The 14,187-nt window shown below is 41.3% G+C and overlaps 1 protein-coding gene across 2 annotated transcripts in view; it reads left to right on the top strand.

Annotated features, from left to right (window-relative positions):
- The window catches only part of TUT1 (terminal uridylyl transferase 1, U6 snRNA-specific), a 42,476-nt gene that overhangs the window by 9,727 nt on the left and 18,562 nt on the right, over positions 1 to 14,187 (top strand). The window lies entirely within an intron of this gene.

The following is a 14,187-nucleotide window of genomic DNA, read 5'->3' as shown; positions in this document are numbered from 1 at the left end:
CTATACATTTGTTACGGGGTAAAAACCAGTATAGTTAAATAATGTGGGGGCTGGAGTTGGCAGAGTAACGACGTTAGGAGCTATTTTATCTCTCAAAGTGGTGCTTTTTCTGAAAATGACCTCAGGTCTATCTGGAAGTATTTTTGATAAGGTGGAATCAGCTTTTAATATTATACTTATGTCAATCTCTTGCTGCCCAGCCACTGTATTAAAACGGTGGCAAGGCGGCATGGCTGCACAAAGGCACGTTTTTAAACGCGCTCCGCGCTCCCAAGGTTTTCACGGGCAGGGGGTGCACGCGCGCCCTTCCGCCGACCCGCGGCTGTTAACATTTGATCCCCGAGGGATTAATCATTCAGTTTCAGCCAGTGATGTCCGGCTGAAATCGGATGATCGGTCCCAATCCTATCCTGTCCTGTGTTGACTGTTACACAGGACAGGATAAGATGTCATTCTTCTCTGCCTGGGCACATTCCGTCCCAGAGACAGAAGACACAGTAAACGTGAGTAAAACACTACACATTTACAGTTAGAACACACCTAGGTCACATTTAACCCCCTGATCACCCCCCCCCCAGTTAACACCTTCACTGCCCTGTCACCAGTGTCATTGATCACAGTGAACAGATTTTTACTTTTTTTTTTTTTTTTAATTTAAATATTTATTAAATTTTTCATATAAATACAAATACCCAAAAAGGGAAACAATTCACATATAAATAGGCATTTATAACATTTCTACATTTCCCCTTCTAAAAACTCTTTTCTTTCCCTTCCCACCCCTCCTCCCTCCTCCTCCCCCTCTGCAGACTCTAAACCATTCTAATCTCTCGAGGCATTATTAATTTTTGGCTAACTTTCTAGTTCATAGTTTCCTATATTTCTCTTTCCATCCTCCTTTTTCCCATTTCATATAATAAACTCCCATGCTATCTTCCTGCATATGGTATGATCTTTACATTCTACCTATCTGGTTTACTCTATTAATCCAGTCTTCTTCTTTCGGTACCTCTGTTTTCTGCCAAAACTTGGGTATCAACCCTTTCGCCGCATTTAAGAAGTACCAGACGCCTGAGTTTTTGTATTTATTTACAGATGTCTCCACATTATGTAGGAGGCACATCGTTGGGTCTAACCCTATGTCAATTTCAGTTATTTCTTCAATCAATTTGACTATTACCTTCCAAAAAACCTGGATTTTCGGACATTCCCACCATATGTGAAACACCGTGCCTATCTCTCCACATCCTCTCCAACACATTTTTGAATTTTCCCCATTCATCTTGTGCTCAACACTCGGTGTAATGTGCCATCGTGTCATACACTTATAATTAATCTCAACCTCTCTCATACTAACATTCTCGTGTATCAATCTAAACATCTTTCTCTGTTTGTCCTCGTCAAACCCAACTTCCATATCCCTTTCCCATTTTGTTATAAAACTTAACTTTGTGTTTGTGTCTAATTCTGTGAGTATTAGATTTTTGAAATACCGTGCTTCCCATCCCTTCGTGTTTCCAACAACCTTTCAAACATATTCCACTCCTGTTTTGATCTTAGGGGTTTCGGGAGGTTTCCAATAAAACATTTCAATTGATGATATTTCCACTCATCTATTCTAATAAAGATATCTCCCTTCTTCTCCATTAATTCTTTAAGTGATCTCAATTCCCCCTCCACCAGAACATCTCTCAGTTGGGTATCCTCCTTTCTAAACCATCTCCCTGATATCTTATCCTTTCCCGGGGGAAAGTACTCAGTGTTTGTGAGAGGCATTAGTGTAGAATTAAATTCCCATTTCATGTTTTTGTGTAAATTGTCCCATACCCTTAAAACATTTAAAGTGTAAATACTTGTGCTTTCTTTAATTCCTCTAAACTGTGCTGGAACCCATATCATCTGACTCAATCTAATTCCACTAAGATCATTTTCAATTGTTACCCAACTTTTCCCCTTGTGGTTAAATGTCCAGTCATATATTCTTGCTAAAACCACTGCTTTATAGTATCTCTTGACATTTGGTAGACCCAATCCCCCTTTCTCTTTAGTCCTACTCAATGTTTCATATGCTATTCTAGGTTTTTTATTCTTCCATGTGTATCTTGTTAACATTTTTTTTATTGTCTTAAAGAAGGCCTCTGGAATTTTAATTGGTACCATTTGAAATCTATACAATATTTTAGGCATAATTACCATTTTAACTAGGTTTATACGTCCTATCCAGGATGGGTTTCCTCCTTCTAATCTTTTTAAATCTTCCCTGATCTCATTTATCAAAGAAATATAGTTTAATCTATACAGATGCTTAGATGAGGCAGTGAGTTTTATTCCTAGGTATTTTATCTCTTTTTCTCTCCATATAAAGGGGAATTCTTTTTGTAGTTTTTCTTTTTCATTCTTTGATATATTAATATTCAAGATCTCTGTTTTCGTTGGATTAATTTTTAGATTTGATAGTTCACCATACTCCTTCAGAATCTTCATTATATTTGGGAGAGTTATTCGGGGATTCCCCACATAGAACAATAAGTCGTCCGCAAAGGCCGCTACTTTATGTTCTATAGTTTCTATCTGAATTCCCTTTACCGCTCCACTGTTCCTTATTATTGACAACAGAGGTTCGAGTGACAACACATATAGTAAAGGGGACAGTGGGCAACCCTGTCTTGTTCCATTAGACATTCCAATGGGTTCTGATCTCTCCCCATTTACCGTGATGATTGCAGTAGGCTACCTATATAATTTACTTATCCACTCACACATTCTATCACCTATCCCCAGCACTTTTAAGTTGTCCATCATAAAGCCCCAGTCCACTCTATCAAATGCCTTCTCTGCATCAATTGACAAGAGCACCACCATGGCTTTCCCTTTTCTACTTTTCTGAATAAGCATCAGGGTTCTCAAGCCGTTATCTCTACCCTCTCTCCCAGGTACGAAGCCCACCTGATCTCCATGGATCCATTCAGGCATTAGATCTTTCAACCTGTTTGCTAAAACCTTTGCATACAGTTTGGTATCTGTGTTCAATAGTGAAATAGGTCTATAGCTGGAGCACTGAGATGGGTCTTTTCCCTCCTTATTCATAAGTACTACATGGGCCTGTAAAGATTCTCTCCTCACTTCCATCCCACCTCCCAGAGCATTCATATACTTTTCCAGTTTGGGTAGCAGCACTTCACTAAATTTCTTATAGTATTTAACTGTATAGCCATCCGGGCCTGGGCTTTTCCCCCCCCCTGTGCTTCTTAATGCTGTTTTAATTTCTTCCTGGGTAATTTCCACATCCAAGGAGTTCAACTGTGCTTCACTTAGTTTTGGTAATCCCGCGTTTTTTAAATATATCATCTTTTTTTCTTTGATTTCCTCTTGAGCTTCTTTTAGAGGACCTTGGGGACTAATATTATATAACTTTCTGTAATACTCCATAAACACTTTAATAATCTCTTTAGTTGAGTGGACCAACTCCCCCTTAGGATTTTTTATCTTTTCTATATAATTCCTATTTTTCTTTTTATTCAAGGCTCTCATTAGGTATTTTCCTGGTCTATCTCCCCATCTATATCTCTCGTTTAATACCCTGTTGTATACTCTTCTCCTCTCTTCTTCCATCAACCTCTCTAGCTCATCTTTTTTATCCGATAACTTCTGTCTCGTATCTTTTGTTATTTTCTTCTTGTGGATCTGCTCCAAGTCCAGTATTTCTTTTAGAAACCCACTGACCCTCTCTCTTCTTTCCTTTTTCTTCCTTGCTCCTGCCGCGATCAAGATTCCTCTTATAAATACCTTATGACTTTCCCAAACTGTAGCTATCGACACCTCCTCTGTTTCGTTCTCCTGAAAATACACCCTAATCTCTTTCTCGATTTTCTGCACTAAATCCTCATCCAGAAGAAGAGCCTCATTTAACCTCCACCCTAATCCTCCAGTCCACCTTCTTCCCCATCCCATTTTCATTACGACCGGGGCGTGATCCGAGAACGTTCTTGTCTCTATGTCAATTTTAACCAGATGATCTATAAATTGATGGTCTATTAAGATGTAATCTAATCTCGAGTATATCTCATGTGCATTAGAGAAGAAGGTATAGTCTCTGTCTTACATATGCATTATTCTCCAGATGTCCACTAGTTGATATTCATGCATCACTTTCTTCAAAGCTCTCAGAGACCTACTCCCCTCTCTTTGCACAGAAGAGGTGTTATCCTTTTGTGGGTCCATACAGAAATTTAGGTCTCCTGCAACTATCAAACGCCCTTTTTTAAATTCCATCAATTTTTTCATCAGACCCCTCATATACATCTCCGGGTTTTTATTAGGGCAGTATATATTGGCTAAAGTACACTCAATCCCCTGAAGCCTACCTTTTAAGAATAAAAAACCTCCCCTCCGGATCGGTTCTTCTATCCTCCAGCTCAAATCTCATATTCTTTGCCAAACCTATTGCCACCCCTTTTGCTCTTTTAATTGGAGAGTCTGCATAATACCATATTGGGTAGTGTTTGGATTTCAGTTTCACATTTGCCTCTATCTCAAAGTGCGTCTCCTGTAAAAATACCACTGACGTTGCCCTATGATGCAACTCCTTAAACAACCTAAATCTCTTCCCTGGACAACTCAACCCGTTCACATTATAGGTTATAAACTGTATTTCTTCCATCCTTCCCAATTCGCTCCATCTCTCTTCCAATTTACCTCTTCCTCTTTATCCCTACTGTCATGCAGAGTATTAACCCAATACCTCCTCCCCTCCCTCCTTCCAACCCAACTCCCATCCCCCCCCCCTCCCCCCATCCCCCATTCTTTTTTTCCTCCCTACCCATTATTAGGCTTAAAAACTGCCTATAAATCATTTGTGGATCTATTTCCACCACTGATTAAATGCTTTGGGATTAAGCTCCACCCATGGCCGGCTACCCTCTCCTTCGACCTCCCCAGTTCCCCTCTCTCTATCCACAGGAGAAATACAAAAATCTTTACTTTCCCCCTCAACCGAAGTTTCCGAGGGTTACCATGTCAACATATGTGGGGCCCAGGGGGTCGAAAGAGATACGAGAGAGAGAGAAGAAAAAAAAAAAAATATATATATATTCCTCTCAATTTTCCCTCCCATCTCTCCCCACCCCCAGGCCTCCCCTCCCCCCGGCCCGCTGCCAGTCCTCTTTTCTTGTATCTTCTGTTTCCCTTCTTTCTTTTTCTTCTTCTTCCCACCCCACTATCACCATTCTTTGCAGTTTCAGTCTGTCACAGAACTCCCTCAGTTCCTCCAGGTATCTCAAATATGCTGTTACGCCATTTTTCCAGCCAATTAAACAAGCTGGGGTACCCCATCTATACTGGACGTCCTGTTTTCTCATTTGTTCCAACAAGGGTCTCAAGGATCTCCTTCTCCATAGGGTCTCTGGTGTTAGGTCCGCAAAAATTTGGATTTTTAAGTCTCCATACTTAATTAATGCTCTTCCTTTAATCTTCCTCCAGATCTCCTCTTTAACCCCAAATTTTTGGAACTGGACCACTGTATCTCTTGATCTTTCCTTCTCCACCGCTTGATTAAACTTTCCTATTCTAAACACTCCGTCCAGTTTAATCCCGTCTGTTTCAGGTCTGTCTCTTATGGAGTTTAGAATTTTTACGACAAGATCATATAGTGATTCCCCTTTTACTTGCTCTGGAATTCCTCGTACTCTAAGGTTACATCTTCTTTCTTTATTTTCTTGCACTTCCATCCTATAGAGCAATTTTTTCTGGGTATTCTCCAAATAAGTTATTTTTTTCTCTAGATTATCTATGGTTTGGGCCTGCTTTTTAACTTTTTCCTCTGTTTCTTCCACTCTCAATAGCAGGTGTCTTAGATCATTGCGCACAACTGTCATTTCTTGTTTTATCATTTTTTCCAAACTTTGAAACATTTCTGTCATCTCCTTTTTATTTGGCGCTTGTAGTTCACCATCTACTTCTCTTTTTTCCAAGACCTCTGTTGTTAGGTGGCTACCGCTACTATTCATACCCATTGATAATCTAGGACTGTTTCCCAGAGACATGTCCATATCCCCTTTTGCGTTTGCACCTTGGGCCCTTTCTGGCGTAATATTTCTTTGCGATGTAAATTTCTTTATCGTATCTATTTGAGACCCTTTGGGCCCTGTTCCCTTAGGACCTTTGTTCTTCATTTCCTCTAAAACTCTGATTTCTTCTCTTATTCTCTATATGAAGTTGTATCAGTCCTTTAATTTGTACACGAGACAGTACCTGCTAATATCCCATGTATTTTTACTCTCCTGGGACACCTGGAGCTCTTCTCATTTTCTCTTTCTTGGCCCAGGGAATCCTCCCCTCCTCTCCTTCACCCCTAGATTTCCCATATCAATCGGGGTTCCCCCACACAATAAGCCCCCAATAGCTCTCACTCACCCTTCTTCTTCTCCCAGCAGAGACTCCGAGCTTGAGGTGTGGGGCCTTCACAGCAATTCAGTCCAAGGGGGGATTCCTCTGGGTTTCACTCCTCTCCTCGTGCCCTTCATCCAGATTTTTCACCAGATAGCAGGGTGAATCCCTTCTCTCTATTGGGTCACTCAGACCCAGAATCGATTAGCTGGCCGTGGGGATTAAACACATGAGAGCCGGCGGCTCCCTCTTGCATCGGGAAGCCGGCCGGTTTCTTCCTCTCCCAGAGAGCCTCCGGGGCCGGTCACGCGCTCCCACCACGTCACCTCGCCCCTCAGCCTCCTGGGTCTCTCCTCCGTAAGGCGCCGGGCGGACCAGCGCTTCACTGCCACCTCCGCCCTGGTCTCATCTCCAGCTTTCCTCCTCTCCTGTACCGATCGACAGACTCCGGTGAGTCAGTTCCCCATATCCTACTCCAGGTGGTCACTGGGGAGGTCGAATAGCGGCGCTTAGCAGGGAGCTATTGCCACACGCTCCCCACAGCCGCCATGTTCAGGCTCCTCCCCCCTCCTACCAGCTTGCCCCCATTAACAGATTTTTACTGATCACTGTATCAGTGTCGCTGGGGACTTCCAATAGTGTTAGCGCCCCTCCCAGATAGCGCCAGTTTCCCCCCCCCCCCCAGTTAACCCCTTCACTGCCCTGTCACCAGTGTCATTGATTACAGTGAACAGATTTTTACTGATCACTGTATTCGTGTCACTGGTGACGTCCGATAGTGTTAGCATCAGTGCCCCTCCCAGATAGCGTTAGATTGCCGCTAGTACACCATTAATCACATTTGACCCCTTGATTGCCAGGAACACGCTCACTTGCACGCTAAACCTCCATTGCTAGTATAGTGTCTGATTGGATCAATATCTTTGATCAGATCAGCACTATACCAGCGTTCACATTACTATAGTATCCCCAAAAACGCAGCGTTAGCGGGATCAGCCCCAACACCTGCCAGCATCTGCGTTTAGCCCCTACGCCCCCCTTCTCCGCCAGCAAGTGCAGTGTCAGTAGATAACTGTCACTTGATATATTACACACAAAACCGCAGTGTTCACAGAATCAGGCCTGATCTCTGTTAGCACTTGTTGGTAAATTTTTTGTAGCGGTTTAAGCAGTCCCTGACAGCCAGGCGCTCTTTTTCCCGTGAGTCGCACTAGGTACCTGTAAATTTAGTGTCCAAAATGTCCAACCAAAGATACACTAGTGAAGAGGCCTATAGGATTCTTTGTTTATAGCTCAAAAAATAAAAAGTGCACAGGTGATCAAATACCACCAAAAGAAAGCTCTATTTGTGTAAAAAAAAAAGACGTAAATTTCATTTATGTACAGCATTGCATGACCGCACAATTGTCAATTAAACGAATGCAGCGCTCTATAGCAAAAAAGGCATAAATTACAGTATCTATACCATAGTTTGTAGACGCTATATCTTTCACACCCAGCAATCAATATACACTTATTGGAATTTTTTTTACCAAAAGCATGTAGCATAATACATTTTCTCTTAAATTTATGACTAACTATGAGTTTGCGATATATTTTTTATAGCTGAAAGTAGAAAATATCGTTTTTCTTCAAAATTTTCGTGTTTTTTTTTTGCTTATAGAGCAAATAATAAAAAGAGCACAGGTGATAAAATACCACCAAAAGAAAGCTCTATTTGTGTGGAAAAAAAGGACATAAATTTCGTTTGGGTACAGCATTGCATGACCGCGCAATTATCAGTTGAATTAGTGCAGCGCCAAACAGCAAAAAAAAAAAAGCCTGGTCGTTAAGGGAGGTAAATCCTCAGGAGTTCAAGTGGTTAAATAACATATGCAAAGTTAAATATTTTTAATAACAGCATTTCTTCACTGAGTAAGTATCATGGTGTATGCTACCACCACATGAATAAATAAATATAAATGTAAGTATGTCTTTAGGCCCCCCATAGTTATATTCCCTTTGATTGTTCACTGGTGCATATCAGCCTTGTGCTTTATGGATGGTTAAACACCAATGCTCCTCCCCATTGGTTAATCCACTTCCTGTAGACTACTGCTGTAAGCCACGTTCTTAATAATAACGCGGTAGATAATAATTATGCTATTTGTCTTTCTTTGCATTTATGTTTTTATGTTTCTTTATCATGCATTAAGGGACACAGAAGTCATAGGAGTTCTTAAACAGCTGGGTTACGCTGTCTACTTGAAGTTGGGATACTGGCAAACAAAATGCTTTAAACCAGCCCCAGTATAACACAGACCCCCAGCTAGACGTGCAATTTGTTTCATTACAATCAAAATTTGGATGAAATTTTCATTCTTCAGAGATTCAGATGTATCTGAATTTCCGAATGACCATAGTAACCAATTTAAATGAATCCGGAATAAAACAATATTTTGTCCAAAATAATAAATTATTTGAATTGAGTTTGAATCGAATTTGAAAACCAAAAAAAAAAAAAAAAAAAATATAGAAAAGATTAGGATAGAATAAAAAAATGAATAGAATAGAACATAAAATACTAGAATGGAAAATAAAACAATAGGAAATAATAGAAAAAAACTATAAAGAATATAGCTGTCTTCCAAAATTCAGATTTTGAAAAGGATAGAATAGAAAATTAATGAATAGAGTAAAATAGAATATAGCCATTTTCTGAAATTTAGATTTTGATAAGAATAGAAAATAAATAGAATAGAAAGAATATAGACAAATTCCGAAATTTGAGTAGAATAGAACCAGTTATTCTTCACAATGAATTCGGATCAATTTGATTTTTTTTTTATTCAAATTCAATTAGAATACTTCAAATCCGATTGGATAAACTAAAAGAATACTGTTACGAATGCAACAAATCAAAATTAATTACTTAACGAATGTGGTTCCGAAAAGTAACACATTTTTTTGTTCTTCGCATGTCTAACTCCAGCTGTCTTGTCTCAGTTGTTTGCTAGTGTTCTAGAAATTGGATGCTTTTTCTTCAGTTCTGCTGAATTAAAGCCTAACTATATCTCTTCTAAATAGTTGTCTCTTTACAGAAAACACTGAACCACCCATCTTTAAAAGGAGATTTTTTTCCCCACAAATCCTCCGTTTTTAGTGTTTTCTCAGCTTGACAGTAACATTGCAGGAAGTGTGGGGAGGCTATGGTCTTTTAGGAGAGAGGGTGGCTCACTTACTTTTTTTTTTTTTTAATATTGTTGCTCTGCACATGCTGGTGCACATAGGGCCCTTAAGTACCCCTCTGTATGGGCAGGGGCTATTTCAGATCCTCCTCCCCTCTTCAGTCTGCTCAGTCGTCCTGCCTAGTTTATTTTCTTGCAGCGGTACACAAGCTTCTCTCGAACACTATGAAAAAAGAATGGCAGGATCTGAGTAGGATGCCTTTTTTTTTTTTTTTTTGATCTCATAAAATTAGTTTTTCCTTCTATAAAGATCCAGCATCTTTAGGGAATAAAATGCCAAAGTTAGATTTGGCCCTATACTTTGAGGACATAGGCATGGTCAAAGATGCTATGGATAGGAGGATGGATTCCCTGTTTAAAAGATCTGGAAATCAGCTATGTTGAGTCTCAAGCCAGTGCTGGCAGATTACTTGTGTAGCCAAATGGGTGAGGGAACTGAGCAGTGACATAATTTGCTATGTGGAGTGTCCCATGCGCTGTTTCTTCTGCCATTTAATCTTGGGAAGTCACCTTTACGTAGCTGCTTCTGCTTCTAAATCACTTTGTAGTCTCTGGTTTCGTTTCACTACCCGCCTACAGTGGCCTGGTCACCTCTGGCGACCTGTGACCCCCATTAGTATCGGCTGCATGGGTTTGTGAGTATGGGAGGGTTTGCCTCATTTAAGGCCTAGTTTTCTGCTTCGTGGTGCAGAGCATGTCTTTTCAGAAACACACAGAGGACAGTCAGGCTGCTGTGAGTCATGTCAACTCATTTTCCACCATTGCTTTTAGGAGTATTTTTTTCAGCAATTTAGATCCTGGGTCTCCTGTTATTATAGGGTCCTCCTCATCGGAGTCTTCTATAACTCTGCTGCATGAGACTGGGACCTCCCCTATATCTACAAGACCTGTAATGTTCACTTTGGTGTTTTTGTTGGTTTATGCACATTTAACAGCATAATCTGCTTACCCAGGCTCTACACGTGCTCAGACACCATCCATAGCATAATCCATTTCTAACCCTACTGGTGCTCCATCTCCAAGTGTGCCTGAGGCTGCTATTACAATCTCTGAATCAGATGAGTCCTCACAGTACTCCTGAAGAGAGACAGTGTTTCACCAATTTCAGTATTCTTCAGATTTACGAGGAGTTTTTTCTTATATTATTGAAGCAGATTGTTCTACATTGCAGTTGGAGGATCAATTTTCCGTTCCGGGCGAAGGGTCTGTTAGAGCTGTTATGGCTGCAAAGACCTTCCCAATACACGTATTTAAACCATGCCTTAAGAGGACTGGAAACTACCTATATGGTCATGGGTCTCCTGACAATGCAAAGCAACCGTTTTCCCTTTTTGAAAGGAAATGTATTGTATTAAGTGGTCTCCACCCACCATCAGCACCTCGGTGATTCACCTTAACAAGTACACAGCCACACAGGTTGATATCGTTCCTACCTTTAGTCCTCATGCACACGGGACGTTTTGCTAACGCTGGTAACGTTAGCTGTGTAAAGTCACATTAAAAATGTGAGTTTTTCTGGGTTTTTTTAGCGTTTTTGCATTAGCATTTTCTGCGTTTGGCGGCATTTCCCACATTTTTCCGCTTTTGCGTTTTGTAGAGGCTTTTTAAAAAAAATTATTTTTTGGTCAAGAAAAGTCCAAAAAACGCCGGTCAAGTTTGCATGAGGACTTAAGCTGACCATAGATGGTCTGAATCTTGGCCAGTTCAGCAGGGACCAGTCAAGATTCGAACCATGTATGGGAAGGCTGAATGTACCCAAGTTGATCGATCAACTTGGGTACTACCAGCCTACTGGATTTTACATGCGATTATTGCTAGCAGCTAATATGGCTGCTAACTGTATTCACTGTGTTCTCCTGGCGGGGATGGCTCCCTCACTGGGTGAACACAATGGCTCCGCGAGAAATATTCCCTCATCTACACGGACTCTGTTAACTGGGGCGAATCAAACTTTTTCCTCTCCTGCAACCTGTGATTACAGGAAAGAAAATTGCTCCATCTCTGGCTGGCTATAGGGATTTCATGAACATTCAGTTGGACTTTCTACTTAGGTCTCAGATTATCTCAGGTTGCATTATCTCAGGTGGCTCTGTGATGGTGACTCAGATTTGTGAATCTGTCATTGTGGTTCAAATCCCTTAAAGAAGACACCTCTATCTCAAGGTCAAAGACTTGTGTCCTGGAGCTTTTGGAACAAATGTCTGGAGCCCCTAGATTCAGCTGCAATGGTCTTTTAAAAGGAACTAAGCTTGTATCTACCTTGTCTATTCAAATGCGAAGGGCACTTTGCCTTTGTGCCTGGAAAGGGGTCTCTTCATACCTGCCCTTGACAGTGTCATTCCAGATACCACTGGTTTTTAGAGTGTGCACCTGCCCCAATACAGAAGATCTGTGGATGGGTTGGAGGAACCCAGTCCTTCTACTACAGTAGTACTGCTTAGGTGATTAGACTCTTCCTCCCACTCAAGCCACAGTAGCTTCCACTCTAGACCCTTGAGTCAGGCAGAATCTTTAACTGCCCCTCTGGGGTTACTACACCCTATTGTGCATCCACCCAGGTTTTTTTTTGGGGGGGGAGGTTCCTGCACCCTGACATCTCTTGATCTTGCAGTCCATTTTGTAAGGGGGTCAGTTTGCATTACAGATAGCTACACCCCTTGGAGTGCTTGATTCTTCCCAGCCCTTTCCTGAGAGACCTCTTCATCTGCAAGATAAACATGGATGAGTTCCTGCTGTTCCTTTACCTTTGTGAGGACCAGATTCTTCAGTGTCCTCCTGTAATAATGGACCATACCCATGGCACTGACCCTTATGTCTGCCCTAGTGCCTCTTACTGGTATCTTTAGTGTGGAATACTCTTTTCTGAGGAGAATCAATGTTCTAGATTGTTGCAGTTTGTACCAAGTTGAGGGTCCTATCCTAAGTACTCCCTGTGGTCTTTTGACGCTTCCCTTGAGTTTACCAGATTTTTTCCCATTCACCGCTTGGCGGGTTTGTGGTATTGTTGGGGGATATCATTTAGTGTGGTCCCCCTTCATGTGCTGTCCCTCAGTCCTTTTTAGTCTCTCTATAGATGTGACATTTGACCAAGCTGGTCCTTTTGGACAAAGCAGTCTAACAAACTTTCCCCTTGCCTAACTGCTTGAGTCTGGTTCTACGGAATAAACACTTATGTTGGCAGATCCCTCTGTTGGTCAGTCTTTTAGTTTGACCTCTGCTGGACATCTCTAGAGGTTGCACACCGCTGTTCTCTTTGTGCCTTTCAGAGACCTGCTTTGATCATATACTAAAAAAAAATACTTAGGTCTCTGCATGTAGTGTGAAGTCCAGAAGCCTTCATTTGCCTTGATTACTGGAATAAGTGAGTTTTTCTTTAACCAAGCCTCTGTATTCAGAGAATTCATGAGAAAGTCGCCTTGGATTTCTTTCTCTATCTGGCTGCTCAGGGGATCTAATTTTCCCCTAAATCTTCTTTTTTTTTTTTTTTCCTGTGAACTCTATGTAATTTATAATCCGCAACCATGCAATGCAAGTGTTTCAGTAAAGTGGTAGGAGTAGAGTTAAGTGTTGAGGATTAATTCTGATGGTTAGATTTTAGAGTTTAGTTTTGACAGGGTTATAGAGACCATTGATTTCAACAAAAATACTTCCATAAGAGTGTGTGCATTTAGCATATATTTATTGCTTGTCATTTACCTGTAAAGCCTCCTTTTCATAGACCTTGAAAAGCCCTGAGACTGCAGCTGGGCACTGCCATCCAGGATGTGGTGTCAGCAGCCACTGCAGACTCAAGGCTTTCACCCTAGTGATACCCTATAGTATTCCCCATTGCTTCTCCCCCAGCAGCTGCATAAAGGATTATGTAGGGAGGTGAAGGGAGTGGAATAGATGCTGGCTCAACACAGAAAGGGGTCAAGTAACTAAAGGATTTTGCATGTGATATGAAGGTCACGTGACCCTTTTTTTCAGAAATATCACATGAGATAATAAGAGTAAATTCAAAGTAAAATATCAGATGTGAAGTAAATACCGCAAGGAAAAATAAGAGAGATACATCATTAAAGTCAACTCATTAAAGAACATACACTTGTTTTTTGTCGTCCGGCAGTAGGCGCCAGTCCATGTACAAAGCACTCAGGGGAACTCCGTGATACAGTGTGGATTATTTACTAAGCCTAGGGTCACATTTCTGTGCAAACCACATGTGATTTGTATGTGGTGCGATTAGAGACATACATTTTGTATGGCTCTATTCGCACCGCACCCGCACCAATAGCGCGCAGGACCCTTTTTTGGTCCGCACTAGAATCTGACCCTATAGGTATTCACACCCATGTGATCCGATTCTGCACATCGCACCGCATTTTGTGGACCAATGTCGGGATGTTGTTAACATACACACCCGCAGCGGTTCGTATGAACGGGGTGCGATTGTGATGCGGTGCGGAATTTGCACTGAAAATGCTGAAAATTCCACACCGTATCAGTGTGAACCAGGGCTAAAGCTGGTTCACTCAGAATCTGGTGCACCTGTGTATGGTATCCAGTCAGCTTCTAACCTCAGCTTGTTCAATTA

Source organism: Staurois parvus, unplaced genomic scaffold, assembly GCF_062004578.1.
Source record: "Staurois parvus isolate SC_StPar_1 unplaced genomic scaffold, SC_StPar_1.0 ptg000694l, whole genome shotgun sequence".
Taxonomy (NCBI): domain Eukaryota; kingdom Metazoa; phylum Chordata; class Amphibia; order Anura; family Ranidae; genus Staurois; species Staurois parvus.
The sequence above is the reverse complement of the archived record's forward strand: the minus strand, read 5'-3'. Positions and strand labels throughout refer to the sequence as shown.